The sequence below is a fragment of the Oryctolagus cuniculus genome, chromosome 9 (assembly GCF_051225735.1).
Source record: "Oryctolagus cuniculus isolate XC-2025 breed Fujian yellow rabbit chromosome 9, ASM5122573v1, whole genome shotgun sequence".
Lineage (NCBI taxonomy): Eukaryota > Metazoa > Chordata > Mammalia > Lagomorpha > Leporidae > Oryctolagus > Oryctolagus cuniculus.
The window spans coordinates 112261154-112282500 of NC_142875.1; the positions used below are offsets into that span (position 1 = coordinate 112261154).

Sequence of the window (21347 nt, forward strand, 5' to 3'; positions counted from 1 at the left end):
ATGGGAGGTAAAGCATATGTTAATTAGCTCAATTTAACCATCTGCAATGTACGCAGAGTTCAAAATAACATGTTATACAGGATAAATATACATAACTTCTGATTGTCAATTTAAAAATTAAAATTTAATGAATTAGCTAGTTAACTAATAAAAACAAGAAGAAAAAGGACCTCTCATTGAGAACTGTGACCTGAGGTAGAAGCCCTGGCAGTCTGTAGCCCAACTGGCAGGGACTGTAAATTTCCTGTCCTTGCTCTGCCCCTACCCTCTGGCCTCCTGCTGGTACCCCCTCCCCAAATTAGCTGAAGCCAAGGAGAAACAGGGAGGGGGGCAGGTTGGGACAGTTCCAGAAGGTCAGCCCCGTGGGGCCCACTGACCTGGAGGGGCAAAGGAAGCATGCTTAGAACAAAGGCATTTCCCCAGACTCATGAAAATACTTTTAAGAGACCTCTGGCAAAGCAGTCTCTTCAGATGTGTCTTCCTCAGTGATTTTCTGATTTTTCTACATTTAATCTTGCCCAGCTGTATCCCCTTCCTCATTGCCACGAGATGTCTCCTTACAGTGCAAATCTTAGCCAGTCATTCCCTTGCTTATAAATGTGCCCACAGTTCCACAGCCCATAGAATAAACGCCTGTCCCTTGCCCTCAGGCTCCTGCATGTCTTGCCAACTTCATCTACTCCCTTTCCTCTCAACAAGCTACATTCAGGGTTTACTGAACTGCTTGTTCTGTTTCAAGATCCCAGGCTGTCCTGCCTGGAATGCTCCACTGATCCCAAGGCCTGCATTAAACATGATCAAGTGGATCCTCTCCATGAAAATCCTTCCTCAGGTGAGCTGCACAGATTGACCCCTCTCATTGTGCCCGGCTGTACTTTAAGCCTACACTCATCTCTATCAGGCAATATTAACTCTTTGCATAATATTTATTGCCTCCATGAGACTGAAGCTTTTCTTGAGGTTAGGGGTCAAAAGTAATACAGTTCTATATCCCTGGTTCTCAGGTCAATGTCTAGCACATAAAAGATGCCCAAAGAATATTCATATTCTTGAACTCTCCCTCTATGTAAGAGCCACACGGTGGGGAGCAATTGGAGGTGAGACTTTCCTGTGACACACCCCTACATCATGAGCAAGTGAGATACCAAAAATGTCTGCAACCCTGCCCACTTGTGTTTGGTTCTACTCACAGCCACGGAAGCAATAGCTAAGAAAAAGTAATAAGGATTCAAGTAAAGATCCCAATTTTTAGGAAACTTATTTTTTGAATCACTCCAAGACCTGTCTGCAAATATCAATACCAGAGATTATGGTAGAGACACTCCTCAGAAAGGTCACAACAGGACAGTGTTTGGTGCAGCAGTGGGGATGTCATCAGTACATCCACATCGCACTTCAGAGTGCCTGGGTTTGAGTCAGGGTTGTTCTCCTGACTCCAGCTCCCTGCTAATGTGTGGGAGTCAGCAGATGATGGCTCAAGTAGCTGGGTCCCTGACACCCATGTGGGAGATCTGGATTGAGTTCCCAATTCCTGACCCCTACTCTGCAAGCATTTATGCAGTGAACCAGCAGGTAGGAGAGCTCACTCTCTCTCTGCCTTTCAAATAATTTTTTTTAAAAAGCCCAAGGGCCCTGAAGGTCTACCATGTTTTCAAAGGTTTTGGCCTTGTTTTCTCTGAGTTACATGAACTGCATTAACATTAGCTCAGATTTTCCAAAGTAGATGTGTGCCACAAAACCATCACGTCAGACACAGCTCCACGCCCCTCCAGTCATTCTTCTGGAAGTGTAGCTATTTTGTTACAGACACAATCCCAGATCATTCCATGGGAGCTGGAGGTACTAGTCCAGGCAGCTGTAACTCCACAGGCTTCGCTACAGTGCAAAGTGATGGGAAAAGCACTGGATTACAGGTCAGACCAGTAAAAAGATGAGAGGAACATTTCAAATCCTAACTCTACCCCTTGTGGGTCAAGTTACCCAATGCCTCCATTTTTTCCCCATCTGCAAAATGGGTATAACACCTGTCTCCCATAGTTATTTAGAATCAATGAGATGACATAGGAAACAGATTTAGCAGGGACCCAATAAAATTTTGCTTACCTTTCTACTACCTTAATTAGCTCTTCCTCTGGGAGGCTGCCCTTCTAATTTTAGGAGGCAGGTGACTCGAATGGGTGCAGTGAGGTATGTTATTTTGTTTGTTTAAATAAAAAAAAAACTTAATTTCAAAGCTTCCTTATGGCAATCCTGTGACAGAAATAAAACCAGGCAGTTGTTGCTATGCAACATCAGTAGTTTGCCGAGGGACTGGATATATCTTTGCTGTTACTTATCTTTAGCTGAATTTTGAGCAATATTTTTCTGACTACCCAGCATTATCCTGTGCTCATTATGTAAAGACACAGCTGAGATGGGAGGTCACAGAGGGAGTCCTGCGCTGGGGCTCCCTGGATAACAGTTGGTCCATGGCCATCTTGGTACTGGATTTTTGTATCTTTTTTCATTTTTTGTTCTTTTCTCTTAATCAGTTTTGTTTCTTTGAGCCCTTTTCCTTACAATGTCTTTCTTGGCTTGCACTGGACATTGGAAATGGCCCCTTAAGATTTTCTGGAAAACTATATTCATATTAGTCCATCCAATAAATGTCTCTAGTTTTCACTTAACATAAGATGTGTTGGGGGTGGTCATTTGGCACAGCAGTTAAGTCACCACATCTCATATCAGAGTGCTCGGTTCAAGTCCCAGCTCCTCTGCTTCCAGTTCCTGCTTCTGTCTAACCCACACCCTGGGAGGCAGCAGGTAATGGCTCAAGTACTTGGGTCCCTGCCACCCACTTGGGAAACCTAAACAGAGTTCCCGGCTTCAGCTTCAGCCGGGCCCAGCTCTGCTACAGGTGTTTGGTGATCAAAACAATGGATGGGTGCTCTCTCTCTCTCTCTGCCTTTCCAATAAAATGAAAATAAAAAGTCAGCACAAGACCTTTTCTAAAATATCGAACTTTGTGCCATTTCGCTACCATCCTCACAAATGTGCTGCTGTGCACTCATACTTCATATTTTCCTTCCTAAAGGAAACAAAAAAGATAGCACAAGTCCCAAACGTGTCTTGTCACCAAGCCTCCCAACTGCCACCCCCCTCTCCCCTCCGTCCAGGTCCCCTTTTCAACCCTGAGCCCCTGGGATTCTGCACTGTGATTCCTCCTGGCTCTCATAGGCTCCTGTGCTCCCAGGCACATGACTAATTCACCAGCAATTGCCCATTCGGACCTCACTGGCAGGAATTTGTTGATATTCTGGGCAGGTGCAGAAAAGCAGTGTGCAAGAACTCAGAGAGCTGCAGGGTCAGGGAGCAGCGCTGGGGAGGGGAAACATTGAGAAGAGGCTGGGTTTCCACCCAGGAGGACTGACTCGTTATGCAGAGAAACGAGTCAACTGCAACAGACATCCTCATTCCCAAATGCAGTGAGTGCCAGGGCTTCCACGCGCCCACTCTCCATGCTGTCGCCTGCCCGTTTCTCTCCAGCTGAAATGGATTTGCCTCATGTTTGCAGCACTCAGCTTTCCTGGGATCAGCTATGTCGAAGAGAAATCATCCAAACTGAGAAGGATCCCTGAGAATATGTGCCCTGACTTCCAGACACCCCAGCACCTGAAACTCAGGGGCCAGGAAAGAGTGGCTGAAGTCGTGAGGCTTGTTAGGATTGTAAGCACAGTGGGATCCACACGGCCCACTCTGCCTCTGGCTTTTCACTGAGTGGCCAACATACAGGCCCAAAGGGTGAGACTTTAAAGCAAGACCTTGCTTTATTGTCTAACTGGAGGATGCTAAAATATTTTTAATCAAAGAGATAGAAATCCAAGACAATGAAGGGCATAGTTTCAGGTTGTAGGGCGTATTGGCAAGCCCCCCACCTTTTAAATTTGTATTTATTTTCATTTTACTTGAAAGAATAAAGGAGAGAGGTCTTCTATCCAGTGATTCACACCCCAAATGCCCACAACAGCCAGGGCTGAGCCAAGCCAAAGCCAGAAGCCAGAACTCCATCTAGGTCTCCCACGTGGGTGGCGGGAACCCAGGTATTTGAATCATTATCTGCTGCCTCCCAATTGCATTAGCAGGAAGCTGGGTCAGAAGCAGCAGCAGGACTCAATCCTATACGGGTGCAGGTGTCCCAGGCAACAGCTTACCCTGCTGTGCCACACACCTGGTGAGTTTTAAACCAGACAGTATGGATTCCTTTTTCCCTTATCAGCATATCTTGCCCCTAGAGTCTTCAAGAAATATAGCAAATACATATTGAGCACCTGCTGTTTCCACACATGCCACTGGGGTGCAGAAATACAGAGAAACACACAATTCGCTCCATCCCTCAAAACACTGTGTACCCTTCCTGTCTCTTTCCACCATTCAAGATGTTGAAGCGAGGACGTGGTGGGTCCTCTCATGTGGAATTCTGGATTTCTCTGGGTTTTCTGGTGGGCGTGGTGACAACAAAAATCTGTATCATCTCTGTGAAGGGGATCAGGACACAGCCAAACAGACTTCCCACCACTGGTGTGGGTGCTGCCCAGTCAAGAAAGGTAAGCCAGAGCTCAGAAAGAAGGTACATCCAGCAGCGGTCACACTGGGGAGAAGATGGTTTCTCTATTTTGCAGATAATGCAGGGATCATAGTAAATAACAAAGGCGAGATGGAACACTCTGCCCTCGCTGGACAAGTTGCAAAGGAGCATGCAGACTTGTGGCCCAGGATGCATCCGAGGCAGGCAGCATTGCCTGCCTCTCCAGTGTATTTGTAAAATCAATAAATGAATGAATGAAAATAAATAACCATCAAGAAGTATTTGCTACAAAAAAAAAAAAAACCAAACAAACAAAAATCACTGTGGACCAATAGCTAAAGAAATGAAAAGGAACAAAAGACTGGCATGAAAAAATACCCCTCCCCTAAATACAGAAAAGGAATGATTAACCCTCACCCTACCCCTACCCCCTACCCTACCCCGCACCGTGAGGAAGAAGAGGCCAGAGATGGGCTTCCAGAAATGGCAGATTTTAAGCAGAGTCTTAAAGGATAAAAGTGGAAGTGTGAAGCAGAGAGGAGGGGAAGGCGCACCGCAGGCAGTGCAGGCAGACACAGGCAGGTGGACAGAAGCAGCCAGGAGCCACAGGGGCCCTCCGGGTGAGAATGCTGGGTTACCCAGGGTGTGTTAGAAAGCAAGGTGGGAGATCCAGATGAAAGCACAGACTGGGCTGGCTGGACACGGTGTGCGAGACAGTCCGGGACTTGATAGGGGTTTGATTAATAAATTCATTTACATGTTAATGGTCCACTTGGCTAGAGAAAGATTTGCAACCCTGGCATTTGGACTTCATCCTGTGAGCCACAGGGAGTAAAAAGGTCTTAATAGCAGCATCCTGACCGCATTGGTGTGCTGGAAACCCCCCCAGTTTTCCTGACTGACCCTTCAGCTGCCAGGTGCAGTGAGCCAATGTTGCATTCTTCTGCAGGTGAGGGCACTGTACAGCTGTGCCTGACGGGGGAGGGGGGGGTGTTTCAAGCACACTTAGCTTGTTGTGTCTGCTGAATTCTAAATATCAATGGTCATGGGTTAGGTAAGACCTCAGATAAAGCACACATTCTCTTTTACCCTGCAGGAGCCCTGTGATGCTCTGCCTAAGCTTCTAATGCCACTAGGACTGACAAAGGCTTATGTATAATACACAGAATGGCCCCTACCAAGACAGCTGGATGATGGTAATCACTAACATTCGTCTAACTCTCTATATTCACAAAGGATTTTTATGTCATTTTCTCTCTTCATTCCCATAAAACTTTGATAATACTCATTGTCTCCATTTTACAGATGAGAAAATTGAGAATCAGAAAGGTTAAGTGCTTTGTGTGACAACCACTCAGGGACAGTCACAGATGGACCTGGGCACTCTGACTCCACGTTCTGATGTCCTTTCCAATGCATTTTGATGGTGATCAGCGGGGGACAGGTGCCCGAAGTTGCTATCAATTTACCCATGATTTTGGAATAGTGACACCTGCTCGCTGCTGGTCAGGGTGTTGCAAGAACATGACAGTGCTTTGCAAAGGGAAGCACTAAACAAGAGCCATGCTCATCTTTATTCACTTCACAAAATAGCCAGGAGACCGTCCATAGGGTAGAGCTGAAGACAAATACCTACCTGGAATCTGCCACTTTCCCATAGAGAAGGGGAAACAGAAACAGGCTGTATCTAAACTCTTCCTCTTCCACATGACAAAAAATGAAGGCACGTAAACGAGGCATTGTCAGGAAATCTGTTTTCAGCTGGCAAATTAATGGGCAAGTTTACTTAACCTCGTGGGACCTGAGAGGCCTTCCCTGTGAAATGATGGTTTGGGACCCAGTGAATGCCAAGGTCCCTTCCTGTTAGTACACTGAATTATTCCATGCACAAATGAAACAGGTTTGTGTAGGATCTGATCAAGATCTTTTTGAGCCTCCAGGGGTTACTGGGAACACAGTTTTTAATGTCTATTTCTTGCTATGAGCTTCATATCACTACCTCCCACCCCCAGGGCAAGAGAGCCAGAACTGATTCACCAACAGACAGCCACAGGAGAAGGAGCAGAGGCACAAAAAGCTGAAGGGAAGCCCCCTGCTCTCTCCTCTCTGAGAGAGCTGCAAGAAAGGGAAAGGGTAGGGAGCTAAGCAACAATTAAAATGGGTAAAAGACTTGAATAGGCATTTCCTAAGAAGGTTTCTCTCTTGGTTAATATGCACATGAAAAGGTGCTCAACTCTGTCAGTCACTGGGGAAATGCAAATCAAAACCACAATAGGGGCCAGCACATGTGCCATAGTGGGTAAAGCTGCCACCTCCCGTGCCAGCATCCCATATAGACCAATTATAGGGGCCAGCTCTGTGGCACAGCTGGTAAAGCCACCGCCTGCAGTGCCAGCATCCCATATGGGCACCGGTTCTAGTCCTGGCTGCTCCACTTCCAACCCAGCTCTCTGCTGTGGCCTGGGAAAACAATGGAAAATGGCCCAAGTCCTTGAGCCCCTGCACCTGCATGAGAGACCCAGAAGAAGCTCCTGGCTCCTGGCTTCTGATCAGCACAGCTCCAGCCATTGAGGTCAACTGGAGAGTGAACCAACAGATGGAAGACCTCTCTCTCTCTGCCTCTCCTTCTCTCTCTGTGTAACTCTGACTTTTCAAATAAATAAATAAATCTTTTTTAAAAAGCACACAATAAGGTGCTAGTATTTGGCTCAGCAGTTAAGACACCACTTGGGGCAACCACATCCCCATTCAAAGTGCCTGGGTTCAAGTCCTGGCTCCACTTCCAATCTTAGCTAATAATGTGCACCTAGGGAGGCAACAGATGATGGATCATGTTAAGTCCCTGACATCCATATAAGAGGCCAGGATGGAGTTCTGGGCTCCTGGTCTCAGCCTGGGCCAACCCAGATGTTTGTGGGAAAGTGGGGAGTGAACCGCCAGATAGAAGACCTCTCTCTCTTTCTGCTTTTCAAATAAAATGAAAATAAATATTTGTAACAACATAGAAAGTTCAATCAAATAGATAACAAGGATTTTTTTTAAGGCCTCGAAGCAATAAGTTCAGTCCTTAGGCCACTCCTGCCACATAAAGACACAGAGTTCGTCCCCTCGAGAGGTCACAGTGACAAGGCACCATGGTAGAAGCAGAGACAGGGCCTCGTCAGACACCAAAGCTGCTGAACCCAGAGCTGTGAAAAATAAATTTGTTGTTCTTTGTAAATTACCCAGTCTTTGGTATTTTGTTATAGCTTCAAGAACAGACTGAGATGATGTTTTAAAATGAAGAGGGCCAGGGCTCACGGGTTGGTCCAATTTCATTCTAAATAGCAAAAGTGACCAAATATAAGACACCAGACTGAAGCCTGCAGAGGGAAGTGGTTTCCAAAGGGAAATGATGATATGGCAAAGACAGGTTGGTAGAAGTTACTGGACAAATAATTCATTCACACTATACCACAGTGAATCAAGTCAGCTTAATAGACACGTTGCTTAATAAACATGTTGTGGGAGAGGTGTGTCAGTGCCTATGCTCCCAATTCTCTCTTAGTAACAAGACCTGCAATCCTAAGCTGAGCTAATGTCTGCTCAAAATGAAGAACACGTTGCCTGTTCTCCACTGTGGACACATTAAACCCATGAGCAAATTCTAGACAGGGAATACTGGAAGTATCACACATCAGCTTTCGGAGACCTCCCTTCATAGTCAATGATACCCTTGGCCCCCACATTGCTTTTTTCTTCAAGCATTTATCCATTCTACTTCTTCAGATGGAAACAGTGATTGGGGCTATAGCTTATGCTATGATCATGAGAACAACGGTCAGAGCCTCAAGATGACAGAGGGGTAAACTATAAGGATTCGGTAGGGCTGGCACTGTAGTATAGTAGGTTAAGCTTCTGCCTGCAGCGCTGGCATCCTGTGTGGGCACTGGTTCAAATCCCAGCTGCTCCTCTTCCAGTCCAGCTCTCTGCTATGGCCTGGGGAAGCAGTAGATGACCCAGGTTCTTGGACCTCTGCTTCCATGTTGAAGACCTGGAAGGAGCTCCATGCTCCTTGCTTCAGATCGGCCCAGCTCTGGACTTTGCAGCCATTTAGGGAGTGAATCAGCAATGGAAGAAGTCTCTTGGTCTCTCTGCCTCTGCCTCTCTGTAATTCTGCCTTTCAAATAAATTAATAAATCTTTGGGGGAAAAAAGAACAAACTTTTAAAAACAAACAAACAAAAAAAGAGTCACAGCAGCCCTGGAGAGCCAACCCCCATTATTTACATATGGAAAAGGAAAAATTTTTTTTTTATTTTTAAAGCCAATGTTGTTTTTGGCCTCTATAACACAGAGATGAACTTAATTTTAAATGAAGCACATACAAATAATCTGTAAATTCAAGCATAGGAAAAAGAACTATGTAGTATCCATTTTTAAAATTTTTTAGTTATTGTATTTGAGAGGCGGACAGAGAGCTCCCCTCTGTTGGTTTATTCCTCAAATGCCTGAAATGACTGGGGCTGAACCAGGCTGAAGCTGAAAGCCAGGAACCCAATCCAGGTCTCTCACATGGAAGGCAGAGATCTAAACTCTTGAGCCATCACCTGCTGCCTCCTGGGGTACATGTTAGCAGGAGAATAGGATTGGGAGAAGAGGAGGGACTCAAACCCGGGCAGTCTAATATGGGAAGGAGGAGACCCAAGTGGCATCTTCATCACTAGGCCAAAACAGTCACCCTATGTAATTCCTCTTCACCTCAATTAAGTCAAAATAACACTGACACTAAACACCAATATTCAGGGGGATGTGGCGCAAGAAACTGAATCAGGGCATGCACTATTTCTTTCATTTTTCTCTGTGCCGGCCCTATAAATAGGTATCACTGTATACAGCTTAGAGATGGAGGAGTTGGGACTTAAGGAAGTTAAGTAACTCATCCAAAGTCCCACAGCCAGTATTTGTAGAGCGGGACACTGAACTGGCCTACCTTAGATCAAAGTCCTGCTCTTAACCACTACAGCCCACAAGTGCCTAGCAGTCCCTCCAGCCCAGATCTGTCTGAATGGAGATCTGAGACAGACTGAACTGTGATTAAAAATTTCTTAGGATTTTTATCATGTACAATGGAGGGATTTGTTTGGTCTCGGTATAGATGATAGCTGATGAATATGACAACAGAATGTTTGGGATCTGCTCTCCTGGCCACCATACCTTACACTCCAGGTCGGCAACACTGTTGTTTAAATAAAATGTAAAAATTGATTTTCAATTTGCTTATAAATTGAGTAATGCTGTTCTATAATATGAACCCAAGAATATGCTGGAAGACAGCCACTGCAAGATTTAACGCAGTGAGAAAAACGCTAGGATACAAATCCACAATTCTAGCCAAAGAGAATAGATAGGCTTTTATTCCTGATACATTTAATAAACCAGGTGTATTTAAGTTTATTTGTATCACTATAGTAGAAAGAATTGTTCTGAGAATGTATCCAAGAAAGAGTTCTTAAATTTCATAAGGAAGCTTAAACAAACATAAAATTTGAACATTAAAATATGATAGTTAACTTTGGTGACCAATTGTTTTTAGATAGCAATTAAAAATTCCAGAGAGGGCCAAAAAAAAAAAAAAAAAGACCTAAATGAAAGATCTCTGAAAGTGAGATCCCAGTGGAAAGAACAGGTCACCAAAGAAGGAGGTACCTTTCTCTGAAGGGAGGAGAGAACTTCCACTTTGACTACGACCTTGTCTAAATACGATCAGAGTCTGTGAACTCAAAAGGCTTCCATAGCCTTGGCAACTCATGACAAGAGCCTAGGGTGATTACTGACGCCATAAACAAGAGTGTCAATTTGTTAAGTCAACAACAGGAGTCACTGTGCACTTACTCCTCATGTAGGATCTCTGTCCTTAATGTACTGTACATTGTGATTTAATGCTGTAAGTAGTACTCAAACAGTATTTTTCACTTTGTGTTTCTATGTGGGTGCAAACTGTTGAAAGCTTTACTTAATATATGCTAAACTGATCTTCTGTATATAAAGAGAATTGAAAATGAATCTTGATGTGAATGGAAGGGGGGAGGGAGAGGGAAAGGGGAGGGTTGTGGGTAGGAGGGAAGTTATGGGGGGGGGGGAGCCATTGTAATCCATAAGCTGTACTTTGGAAATTTATATTCATTAAATAAAAGTTAAAAAAAAATTCCAGAGAGTATAGAAATCCTATTCACTACAGAATCTATTGAGAACTACTCATGAGAGAACCAGTAATTATTGACATTGGGCCATCCCACTGTATGGGGCTGAACATATTGTGTATGTTTAATGAATGTTTGATATGTGAAATAACGGATGGATGGAAGTAGACTGATGGTTAGGGAGATGAATGGATGGATGGATGAATAAATGAACAGTGTTTTACCAATTTCAAATAACTTGTATAGATATTGTCTCACTTAACCCTCAAAAGTATCCTGAAATATGTAAAGGAAATATGATAACACTTGTTTAGAAGTAAAGCATTGAGATTCAAGGATTTTGAGAAATTTTTCTAAACAGACATACTATGAGAGTCTTTATTCCCTGCAAACATAAGAAAATCTTTACTGCTTGCTGATTGGGGGAAGAAGAAAAAATACCTGTGTTATTAAATATCCGTTGAACAAGGATATTTCACTCCTCCATGCCCATAGTAGGTCACATGTTCCAAAGGTGATGACAGTAACATGTGCCTACACTGTGATTTTACAGTCTTCCCATTGGGATGTGGAGTCTCTGTTCTCCAGCTTTATAATCTAGATTATCTTGAAAACTATGGTAGACGTGAGCATTGTGATCCCTTGGGCTGGATTATCAAAGGTGACATAGCTTCTCCTCAAAGTGCTCAGAACACCCACTCTTGGAACCTGCTTCCAGGCTGTCATACTGCGAAGAACTCCAAGAAGCCCACATAGATGCTCATAGTCCCCAGCTTGGCTGAGCTCCCGGCCTACAGCCAGGACCAACTTGTAAGTCATTAGCGAAGTGGATTCCCCCGCCCTGAGTGCAGCTGCATCAGCTTAAGTAAGCCATCTATGCTTAGCTCTGCTCAAATTACAGATTCATAAGCAAATAAATTATTGCCATTGTCTTAAGCCATTACATTTTGGGTGATTTGTTATTTAACAATATCTATAAAAATGCCTTTATTGTTTCAAATGTTCTTTTTTCATTGTCCACTTGGAAAACTCCTATCCATTCTTCAAAGCACAGATCAGTAACACCACTTCTGGATTGTCTCTCATACTTCCTCTCCATGCACTAAATGTAATCTTTCTCTGAACTGATTATGTGTATCTTAAATATCCCTCCAGTACCCAGCATTGCATTGAAAATATTCCATTCTACATTTGACATACACCAGGAACTCAGAAATGTTTCCAACAGAAGAATTGAATCTCACTGAGGAACAAAAATCTGCTGCTGGGGCAGGATCTGTGGCATAGTGGGTCCTATATCAGAGAGCAGATTCGAGTCCTGGCTACTCTACTTCTGATCTGTCTTCCTGCTCATGCATCCTGGAAGGCAGACGATGGCTCAAATGTTTGTGCCAACCTGTGGGAGATCCATGTGGAGTTCCAGACTCCTGTCTTTGAGCTAGCCTAGCACCAGCTATTGCAGGTATTTGGGGAGTAAACAAATAGAAACACTCACGCTCGCTCTTTTTTTTTTTTTTTTTTTTTTTTTGGACAGGCAGAGTGGACAGTGAGAGAGAGAGACGGAGACAAAGGTCTTCCTTTGCCGTTGGTTCACCCTCCAATGGCCGCCGTGGCCGGTGCGCTGCGGCCGGCGCACCGCACTGATCCGATGGCAGGAGCCAGGTGCTTCTTCCTTGTCTCCCATGCGAGTGCAGGGCCCAAGTACTTGGGTCATCCTCCACTGCACTCCCAGGCCATAGCAAAGAGCTGGCCTGGAAGAGGGGCAACCAGGACAGAATTCAGCGCCCTGACCGGGACTAGAGCCCGGTGTGCCGGCACCGCTAGGTGGAGGATTAGCCTATTGAGCCATGGCGCCGGCCCTCTCTATCTTTCAAGTAGATGAAAATAAGTTTTTAGAAATCTGCAGCTGGGCGCTGGTATTGCAGCATAGCAGGTTAAGCCACCACTTGCAATGCTAGCATCCCATATGAAAAATGGTTCAAGTTTCAGCTCCTCCACTTCTGATCCTGCTCCCTGATAATGTGCTTGGGAAAAGCAATGGAAGATGACCCAAGTGCTTGGGCCCCTGGACCTGTGTGGGAAGCCTGGATGGGGTTCCAGGATCCTGGCTTCAGCCTGTTACAACTTGTCTGTCATGGCCACTTGGGGAAGGTCTCTGTCTCTAACTCTGCCATTCAAATAAATAGTGTTTTTTATTTAATCCACAGCTGTACTTACCAGCCCTGCTGATGCAGGATGGCCCCACCATTACCATGGCCATTGATTCTATTGCTCTAGCCCACAACTCTGACACTGACCTCACAGTTCTATTTAGCCTGACGCTGCTCTCCCTTCCCTCCAATCAAAGATGCTCGATTTAATGTGGACAACTACTCATTACCCACTCCCACTGAACTGTCTCAGGGGTGCCCTATTTCTCTGTCTCCTTCAGGTTTCTCTCTTGTGACATGTATTAGTGAGGAAGCTCCCTTGGAGGTCTTCTGCAGGATATGTGAGGGGTGGGCACTGTGCAAGGATTCACACTGCTGCTTGGGCTGCTCACATCCCACATTGAGTGCTGGTTCAAGTCCCAGCTACTTGGCTTCCAATCGGTGCCTGCTAATGCACCTGGGAAAGAACAGGATGGCTCAAGTAGTTGGGCCCTGCCACCCACATGGGACACCCAGATGGAGTTGTGGCCATTTGGGGAGTGAATCAGCTGAAGAAAGCGCTCTCTCTCGCTCTCTCTCTCTCTCTCTCTCTCTTTCTTGAACTAGCTGAAGATCTCTGTCATTCTTTCAAATAAATATATAAATATTTTTTTAATTTAGGATATTTTAATGGCATCATATTTTCTCCAAAGGCCCAAATATTAGTTCTAAAGTCATCTTTATTACCCCCATCCCAGTGGATATGACAGGCTAAATAGGGTTTCTGGTGGCCAGCATGGAGTGCCAAACTCCCTGGCTGAACAAACTAGACAGGTTCCCATCACACAGGTGTATGTGTACAGTTAACAGCAATTGCTTTATTATTTTATATATATGGTCTGGGTAGTGGCTTAGACCTAAGCGATCTGAAATTGCTGAGGCCACAAAGCCACCAGCTAGAATTCCATCAGACTACACTCAGTACAACACAGCTCAGCCTAGGGCTCACAGAACCTAGGCCTGGATGACTTTCCTCCCACCTTTGCCACTCTATCAGAGATTCCTTCAAGTTACATCTCTATTTCTAAGGGAACGATTGGGTTTCAACCTTTTCATGTTTTTTTTTTTCTTTTATTAACTGTTTCCCCACTTGAGACTGATCTTCCTATCTGTTGGGAGCACTTGGATGCCTGCTGCACAGCACGTCTGCCTGGGCACCCGCAGCCCATGCGATACCACTTCAAGTTCCCACGGTGGTGACATAGTGCAATACGGGAACAGCAATGAGACAGCACACAAGAGACTGCGGTTCCGGCCCTGGTTCTCTCATTTACTATCTGTTAACCTTGAACAATGCATTCATTCTCCTAGGTCTTCATTTATCTATAAAATGGGGAAACTCAAATACAACATCTCTGGGGACTCTTTCAAAAAAAAATAATAAGCATTTGTTTTCCCGACACTGTGGTACAATTGGTAAAGCTGCTGCCTGCAGTGCCAGCATCCCAAATGCGCATGGGTTCGGCACCCAGTTGCTCCACTTCTGATCCAGCTCTCTACTATGGTCCAGGAAAGCAGTAGAAGATGGCCCAAGTGCTTGGGCCCCTGCACCTGCGTGGGAGACCTGGAAGAGGTTCCTGGCTCCTGGCTTCAGATTGGCTCAGCTCTGGCCATTGCAGCCATCTGGGGAGTGGACCAGTAGATGGAAGTCAGTCAGTCAGTCAGTCAGTCTCTCTCTCTCTCTCTCTCTCTCTCTCTCTCTGCCTCTACTTCTCTGTAACTCTGCCTTTCAAATAAATAAATAAATCTTAAAGCATTTGATGCTTCTACACTTTACTTGAAATTCATTACAAGACTTTTCTAGATACTTCTGCAGAAAAAAAATCCCAAAACCCTTTTATACTCAAATCACGGACTATATGGTTGCATGCTAGGTTTTATGAAATTCTCAGTTATTACATACTTGTACAAAAAACATTTTGATAATTATCCGAAATAGCACTACCTAATTATCAAGACTTTAGGGGAGACAGTGAGTTGACTGCTTCTGCTAACATTGAGGTGAACAGCTCTGAGTCCTAGCAAAGACAGGAAGGGGAACATCATTTCCGTGCCCCGCCCCCACCTAGCAGGGAACTTGTTGCACATCTGTGAATACTAACTTTACGTGTCAATTTAGCAAGACCATAGTACCCAAATATTTTGTCAACCGCATCTATATTTCTATGAAAGTATTTTTAAATGAGGTGAACACTTAAATCAGTAGACTCTGAGTAGAGCAGATTCCCCTCTATACTCTTGGTGGGCCTTGTCTAATCAGTTGATGGCCTGAAGAAAAAAAGATGAGCTCTCCCAAGGAAGAGGAATTCTGCCAGTCTCCACAGTTAGATGAGCCAACCAAGTATCGACAGGCAGAGATGGGTAGGGGTGGAGAGAGGCAGAGAGACAGATCTAGAATCAGAGGGATCCTTTTTGTTCTTTCTCTGGAAACCCTGCCTTGTACAATACCTTCCTGGACAAGAGGAAAAGCCTCACCTCACCTTACCCTGTCCTGTTCTAGTGAAAAGAATCTGTAAAGTGCCAAGCCCATGTGTGCTAACATAATAACAGTATTACCATTACCTTTAGCATCATTGTAGGCATTCCAGCCATCTGCCAAGCTAGATATGGGACCAACTAGGTATGCTCTGTATTATATAACAGGAAAGGCTGGAGTCTCCCAGAAAAGGCAGACCACACAGAGCAGGGGAATACTGTGCTCTGCTTCCACAACCCACAGCCCAGTCACACATGAGATTATTAAAACCACCCTGGGAAAGAACAGAGTTCGTTGATTATGCATTCATCCCACATAGCTCTTGGCTCCAGCAATTCTCTACACCTCCAGAGACCTCTCATCTTCCTCTTCATCTATATTATCCAGAAAAGAAGCCAGCTGTCAGAGGGAGTGATCTTTTTAGCACTTTTCCAATCAAAACCAGCCTTTACTGACTTCCTCTGGCTTCCTAGAATAAATCCAGAGAGCTGGGTGGCTTTTCAGTACACTCGCTCCACCTAGTGACGTGTGGAGAGAATGCACCCAAACTGTGATTTGTATAGAATTTAAAGAACCGACAGCTAAAAATCACATAATTTATGTACAGTACATAGCCAAACCTAGATACAAATTCAAGAGACTTCCAGGGAAAAAAGTATACTGCCCAGTTTGAGATTATCCAGCTTAATGTTAAGAGTATGAACTTCTTTTAAGATTTATTTATTTATTTGAGAGGTAGAATTACAGACAGAGAGGTAGAGACGGAGAAAAAGGTCTCCCATACACTGGTTCACTCCCAAATTAGCTGCAATGGCTGGAGCTGCACCGATCCAAAGCCAGGAGCCAGGATCTTTTTATGGGTCTCTCACGAGGGTGCAGAGGCCTAAGGGCTTGGGCCATCTTCTACTGCTTTCCCAGGCCATAGCAGAGAGCTGGATTGGAAGAGGAGCAGCCAGGACTAGAACCAGGGCCAATATGGGATGCCAGCACTTCAGGCCAGGGCATTAACCCGCTGTGCCACAGTGCCAGCCCCAAGAGTATGGACTTTTAAAAAGAGTATAGACTTTAAATTCAGACATCTTTGAGTTCCAGTCCCTATTCTTTTGTTTGTTCTTTGTTTGAAAGTAAGAGACAGAGGGAGATCTGCTGGTTCACTCCCTGTATGCTCACAACAGCTATGACTGGGACAGGCCAAAGCCAGGAACCTAGAATTCAATACAGGGCTCCCAAATGGGTAGTAGGGTCTCACCTACTTGAACCATCACCGCTGCTTCTCAGAGTCTGCATTAGCAGGAAGCTGGAATCAGAATCAGGGCAGGAACTCAAACCCAGACACTCTGATATGGGATGTAAGAGCCTCAAGAGGGATTTTAACCACTGCCCCAAACTACCACCCCACACAGGCCCATTCTAACTCCCATCATGGTGTGCGCGTGGAATTTGGACAAGTATTCACCTCCTTTATGCTTTAAAACACTTATTTGTAACAATTGGGTTAATTGTGAAGGCAGAAATTTTCTGAAAATAAAGTGCTTAACAGACTATTTAGTCCATAATAAATAATCAATAATCACAATTGCTTCCATTAACCTTGTGGAGGACTTCCATAGAATATCCATTTCCCTGGGTTGATATTCTCTGCTCTTCTGATTGAACTAAACATGAGATGCTAAAAAATTATTAAAAACTTACATTAACACAATTTGTGTCTGGTGAATCCAGATTTCTCTGAAGGAATTATGCATTGTTTACAACGCTACTATCCAGAATAAATATTCCAATGACTTAAGAAAGGCATTAAAATTTTTTTATTACAGATGTATGTCACATCTGCTTTCTTCTTTGGAACTTGGAAAAGTTCATGTTTTAAAATAATTTTTATTTTTGACATGTAATAATTGCACATATTTGGGTGGCAGTGTGATATTTCATGGTACGTATCTAACATGAAAGGATCAGATCAGAATAACTGGCATGTCCATCCCCTCAAACATTTATCCTTTCTTTGCCTTGGGCCATCCCAAATCCTCTCTACTATCTATTCTGAAATATATAATTGATTGATATCAACCACAGCAACCCTAATGCACCATAGAGCATCAGAAGAAGCTATTCCCTCCTCTCCAGCTGCACCCTTCTACCCACGAACCATCTCTCTCCACTGCTCCCTCTGTGCCCTCCCAGCCTCCTCACAATCTGGTGACCTCTAGTCAACTCAATTGTGCGATGAACTTTTTTAGCTTCCACATATATATTGTGAGAACATTCAGTTTTTGTCTTTCTGCTCTTATTTTACTTAACATATCCTCCATGCTCCCATCAATTACAGAATTCTATTCTTTTTAGGGCTAAATAGTATTTCACTTTATAAATGTACTGTATATTCTCTGACCATTCACACATTGATAGACACCTAGGTTTATTCCTTATCCTGACATTGTGATTATTGCTTCAATGAACATGGAAATACAGATATCTCTTTGACATACTGATTTTCTTTCCTTTAGATATATACCTAGTAGTAGAATTGCTGGATCATATGTTAGGTCTATTTTCTAGCTGTTTGAGGAATTGCCATACTGTTTTCCATAATGGCTGTACTAATTTCATTCCCATCAACAGTATGTGAGGTTCCCTTTTCCTTGTACCCTTATCAGCATTTATGTTTTGTCTTTTTAAATGGTAGCTGTTCTGATGAGGATAGGATGGTATCTTTCTGTGGTTTTGATTTACATTTCCCTGATGATTAGTGACATTGAGCTTTTTATTCTTCATGTATTTCTGGGCCATTTGTATATCTTCTTTTGAGAAATGTCCATTTAGATTGGTTCATTATCTTTTTAATTGGATTATTTGGATTTTTTCACTGTAGAGTTGAGTTGCTTATATATTTTGGATATGAATCCCCTGTCAGATGAACATTCTTAGATCTAGGACCTTAGAAATGTAGCCTTTTCAATTATCTCCTATAACCATCCTCAAAATATATCTTCAATAACATAATTTGAGTTTGTCTTGAATTTTAAAAAATCTTTAATGATGACTTGTTAGAGCACAACTACTAATGGTTGGCTGTAATGTGTCTTCTTCCAGTTTCATAACCAGGTCTGACTTTTAGACTTTCTGGAAGTTAAGCAAAAGAACCAGCCTTGCTTTCAGCCTTATTCTTCCTTTTCTCTGGTTTCCAAGAGTGTATTTAACACCTGGTGCCATCTTTCTCCACCTTTTGCTCTGGATATGTTTTCCTTCCACAGTGACCTCTGTGGCATAGAGAAAAAAGAACTAAACTAAAAGCCCATGGAGTTCTTTGCAAGCTCATTCCAGCCGAATCAATTCAACTCACAAGACCATATGCAAACCACAGCCTAAGTCTCAGTTTCTCCAACTGGAAAATGGGGATACCTACTGACCTACCCTATAAAATTATGGCTAACTTAATAAATTAATGAATGAAAATATCTTTGTGCATTATAAGGTATGACATAAATGCAAAATCAGAGCTGTCAGCCCAGAACAAGCATTACCAGTTCAAGATCCAGCCCCAATCGTTTAAATGCAGAAACCCTCATATGCCAGTAGTTATCTTTTTACTATCTGTTGACAGAGAATATACAAATTTTCATTTGGATTTCAAATGCTTTCCAGTAACTCCAAGGTTTCCCAGAGGATCATGGTCAGACATCAAGAACCACTGCCGAAATCAATAAAGCGTAGGCAACCTCAGCATCTTGAACAGCTTTCTTCTGGTCTCCAGATTCCTCTAATCCAACTACTTTCCCTTCCTCCATGTGCTCTATCACTTGATCCGACTCCTGATTCCCCACTTTCTCAGCTGGTGTCAGGATCCTAGCCCACCTGTCATTTCTCCTGTAGCTAGCCTTCATAAACTCTATCCTCCGTTCATAGTTAGACCTGTACAGGCTTCAAGAGAAGGAAACACAGTGGCTGTCACACATGCCGATGGAAAGATTTAAATCTCAAACACTGGCTAAAAGTACACAGATACTCCCCCCGCCCAGTCCCTGGTTATTAATCATCTTGTGGTCGGAGTGTGCAGACATCTGTTGGATAAAAGAACAGATTAGAGAGACAAGGAAATCTGCCAAGACCCTAGGCAGATGCTTCCTCTTAGATTTGGACCTATTAGCAATGCTACATGTCTGACTTTTGTTTCTTCAGATCTAAGTTTTAAGATCACATTTCTCTAATACACTAAAGCAACTCCAGGAGAGGTAGAACTTGAGCATAAAGACATTGAGTCCCAGACATTATTGGGTTACTTCACTCATTCACTCAGAAGCATTAATTAAGAGATGATTCGGTTAGCCCTAAGTTATTCTGGGGCTGTAGATTTAGAGATTAAAAAAATGACAGTTCCTGAGGCCGGCACTGTGGCACAGTGGGTTAAGCTATAGCCTGTGATGTTGGCATCCCGTATAGACAGTGGTTCAAGCCCCAGCCACTCCACTTCCCAACCAGCTCCCTGCTAGTGGCCTGGGAAAGCAGCAGAGGACGGCCCAAGTGCTTGGGCCTCTGGACAAACATGGGAGATTTGAAAGAAGCTCCTGGGTCCTGGCTTCAGCTTGGCCTAGTCCTGGCCTTTGCAGCCATCTGGATAGTGAACCAATGCATGGATAATCTATTTCTCTCGCGTGTGTGCTCTCGCTCGCTCGCTCTCTCTCTCTCTCTCCCTCCCTCTTCCTTTCAAATAAATAAATAAATCTTAAAAAAAAAAATACATGACTCCTGCCCTCAAAGTGTCCACTGTCTGCTCAGGAATTCATTTTATAGTATGGCAACCTAAATTCAAGGGTAAAAGAAAATCAAGGCGGGGCCAGCATGTGGCCCAGCAATGGCAGCTACCTGTAATACCACTGGTTCGGATCCCAGCCACTCCACTTCCAATCCAGCTCTCTGGCAATGCACCTGGGAAAGCAGCGTAAGATGGTCCAAGTACATGGGGCCCTGCCACTCACATGGGAGACCTGGATGAAGCTCCTGGCTCCTGGCCTCAGCCTGGCCTAGACTTGGCTTTTGCAGCCATTTGGAGAGTGAACCAGCAGAAGGATGATCTCTGTCTCTCTTTGTCTTTCCCTCTCTCTGTCTAATTTATTTATTTGAAAGGCAGAGTTACAATCTTAAAAAAAAAACTCAAGGAGTCCAGGAGCACATGGGTCAGCTCCTGAATCAGAGGTATGAAGACGTAGAAGGGATAGTTCACTCCAGGTTACCCAGCAGCATTCAAAGGCTTGAAGAGAACTTGAGCATGAGATACAAAATGGGGAAGGTGGGAGCTAGACCAAAGAGTGGCTGTAGGTCCTTAGAGGGAAGACTTGTTCTGCCCAGCTGCTGGGATTATACTGTGCCCTGAGAATAATGGAAGCTACTAGTGGAGAGCAGCATGATGAAATTTTCCAAAATACATCAGCTTCATTACTCCAGCATCCATAGTCCCCTTGAACCTCTTAACTCCCACGAGGACATCGACATAGCCTCTTTCTTCCTATGCTGGCTCCTGCTCATCCAATCTATCCTCTACACTGATCTTTTCAAAAGGATCATTCATGTTATTCCCTCACTCTAAATCCTGCAATGGAACCCTTGCCTAATTTTCCACACTGACTGCACACCCATCATCCTCCTCACACCTCAGGCAAATCTCACTACCACCTCCCAAGCATCATGCTCTTGTATGCCTCTGTTGTCATGATTCTATCTGTAAGCCTGGGTCAAGCTTCTGCCACTGTCTTGCAAATGAGTTCTTGCTTAATTCTCAAAATCCCTTCTAATGTCTCTCCTAGTGTGAAATCTGCCCCTCTGCCTGGGCATCCCTCCCCTACTTGCCAGCTACACATGCTGCACAAGCTCCTACTTCCCGCATTTATACTCTATGGAACTAGTCTGTTCCCTTACTCACTTTGCCCTGAGCACCTTGAG

At 44.0% G+C, this 21347-nt stretch overlaps 1 protein-coding gene and 1 pseudogene across 3 annotated transcripts in view; one reads left to right on the forward strand and one right to left on the reverse strand.

Moving 5' to 3' along the window:
* GRIN2B (glutamate ionotropic receptor NMDA type subunit 2B) overlaps positions 1-21347 on the reverse strand; it is a 755912-nt gene that overhangs the window by 715828 nt on the left and 18737 nt on the right. The gene's annotated exons all lie outside the window — the stretch shown is intronic.
* LOC127491980 (large ribosomal subunit protein uL14 pseudogene) lies at positions 4416-4818 on the forward strand (annotated as a pseudogene).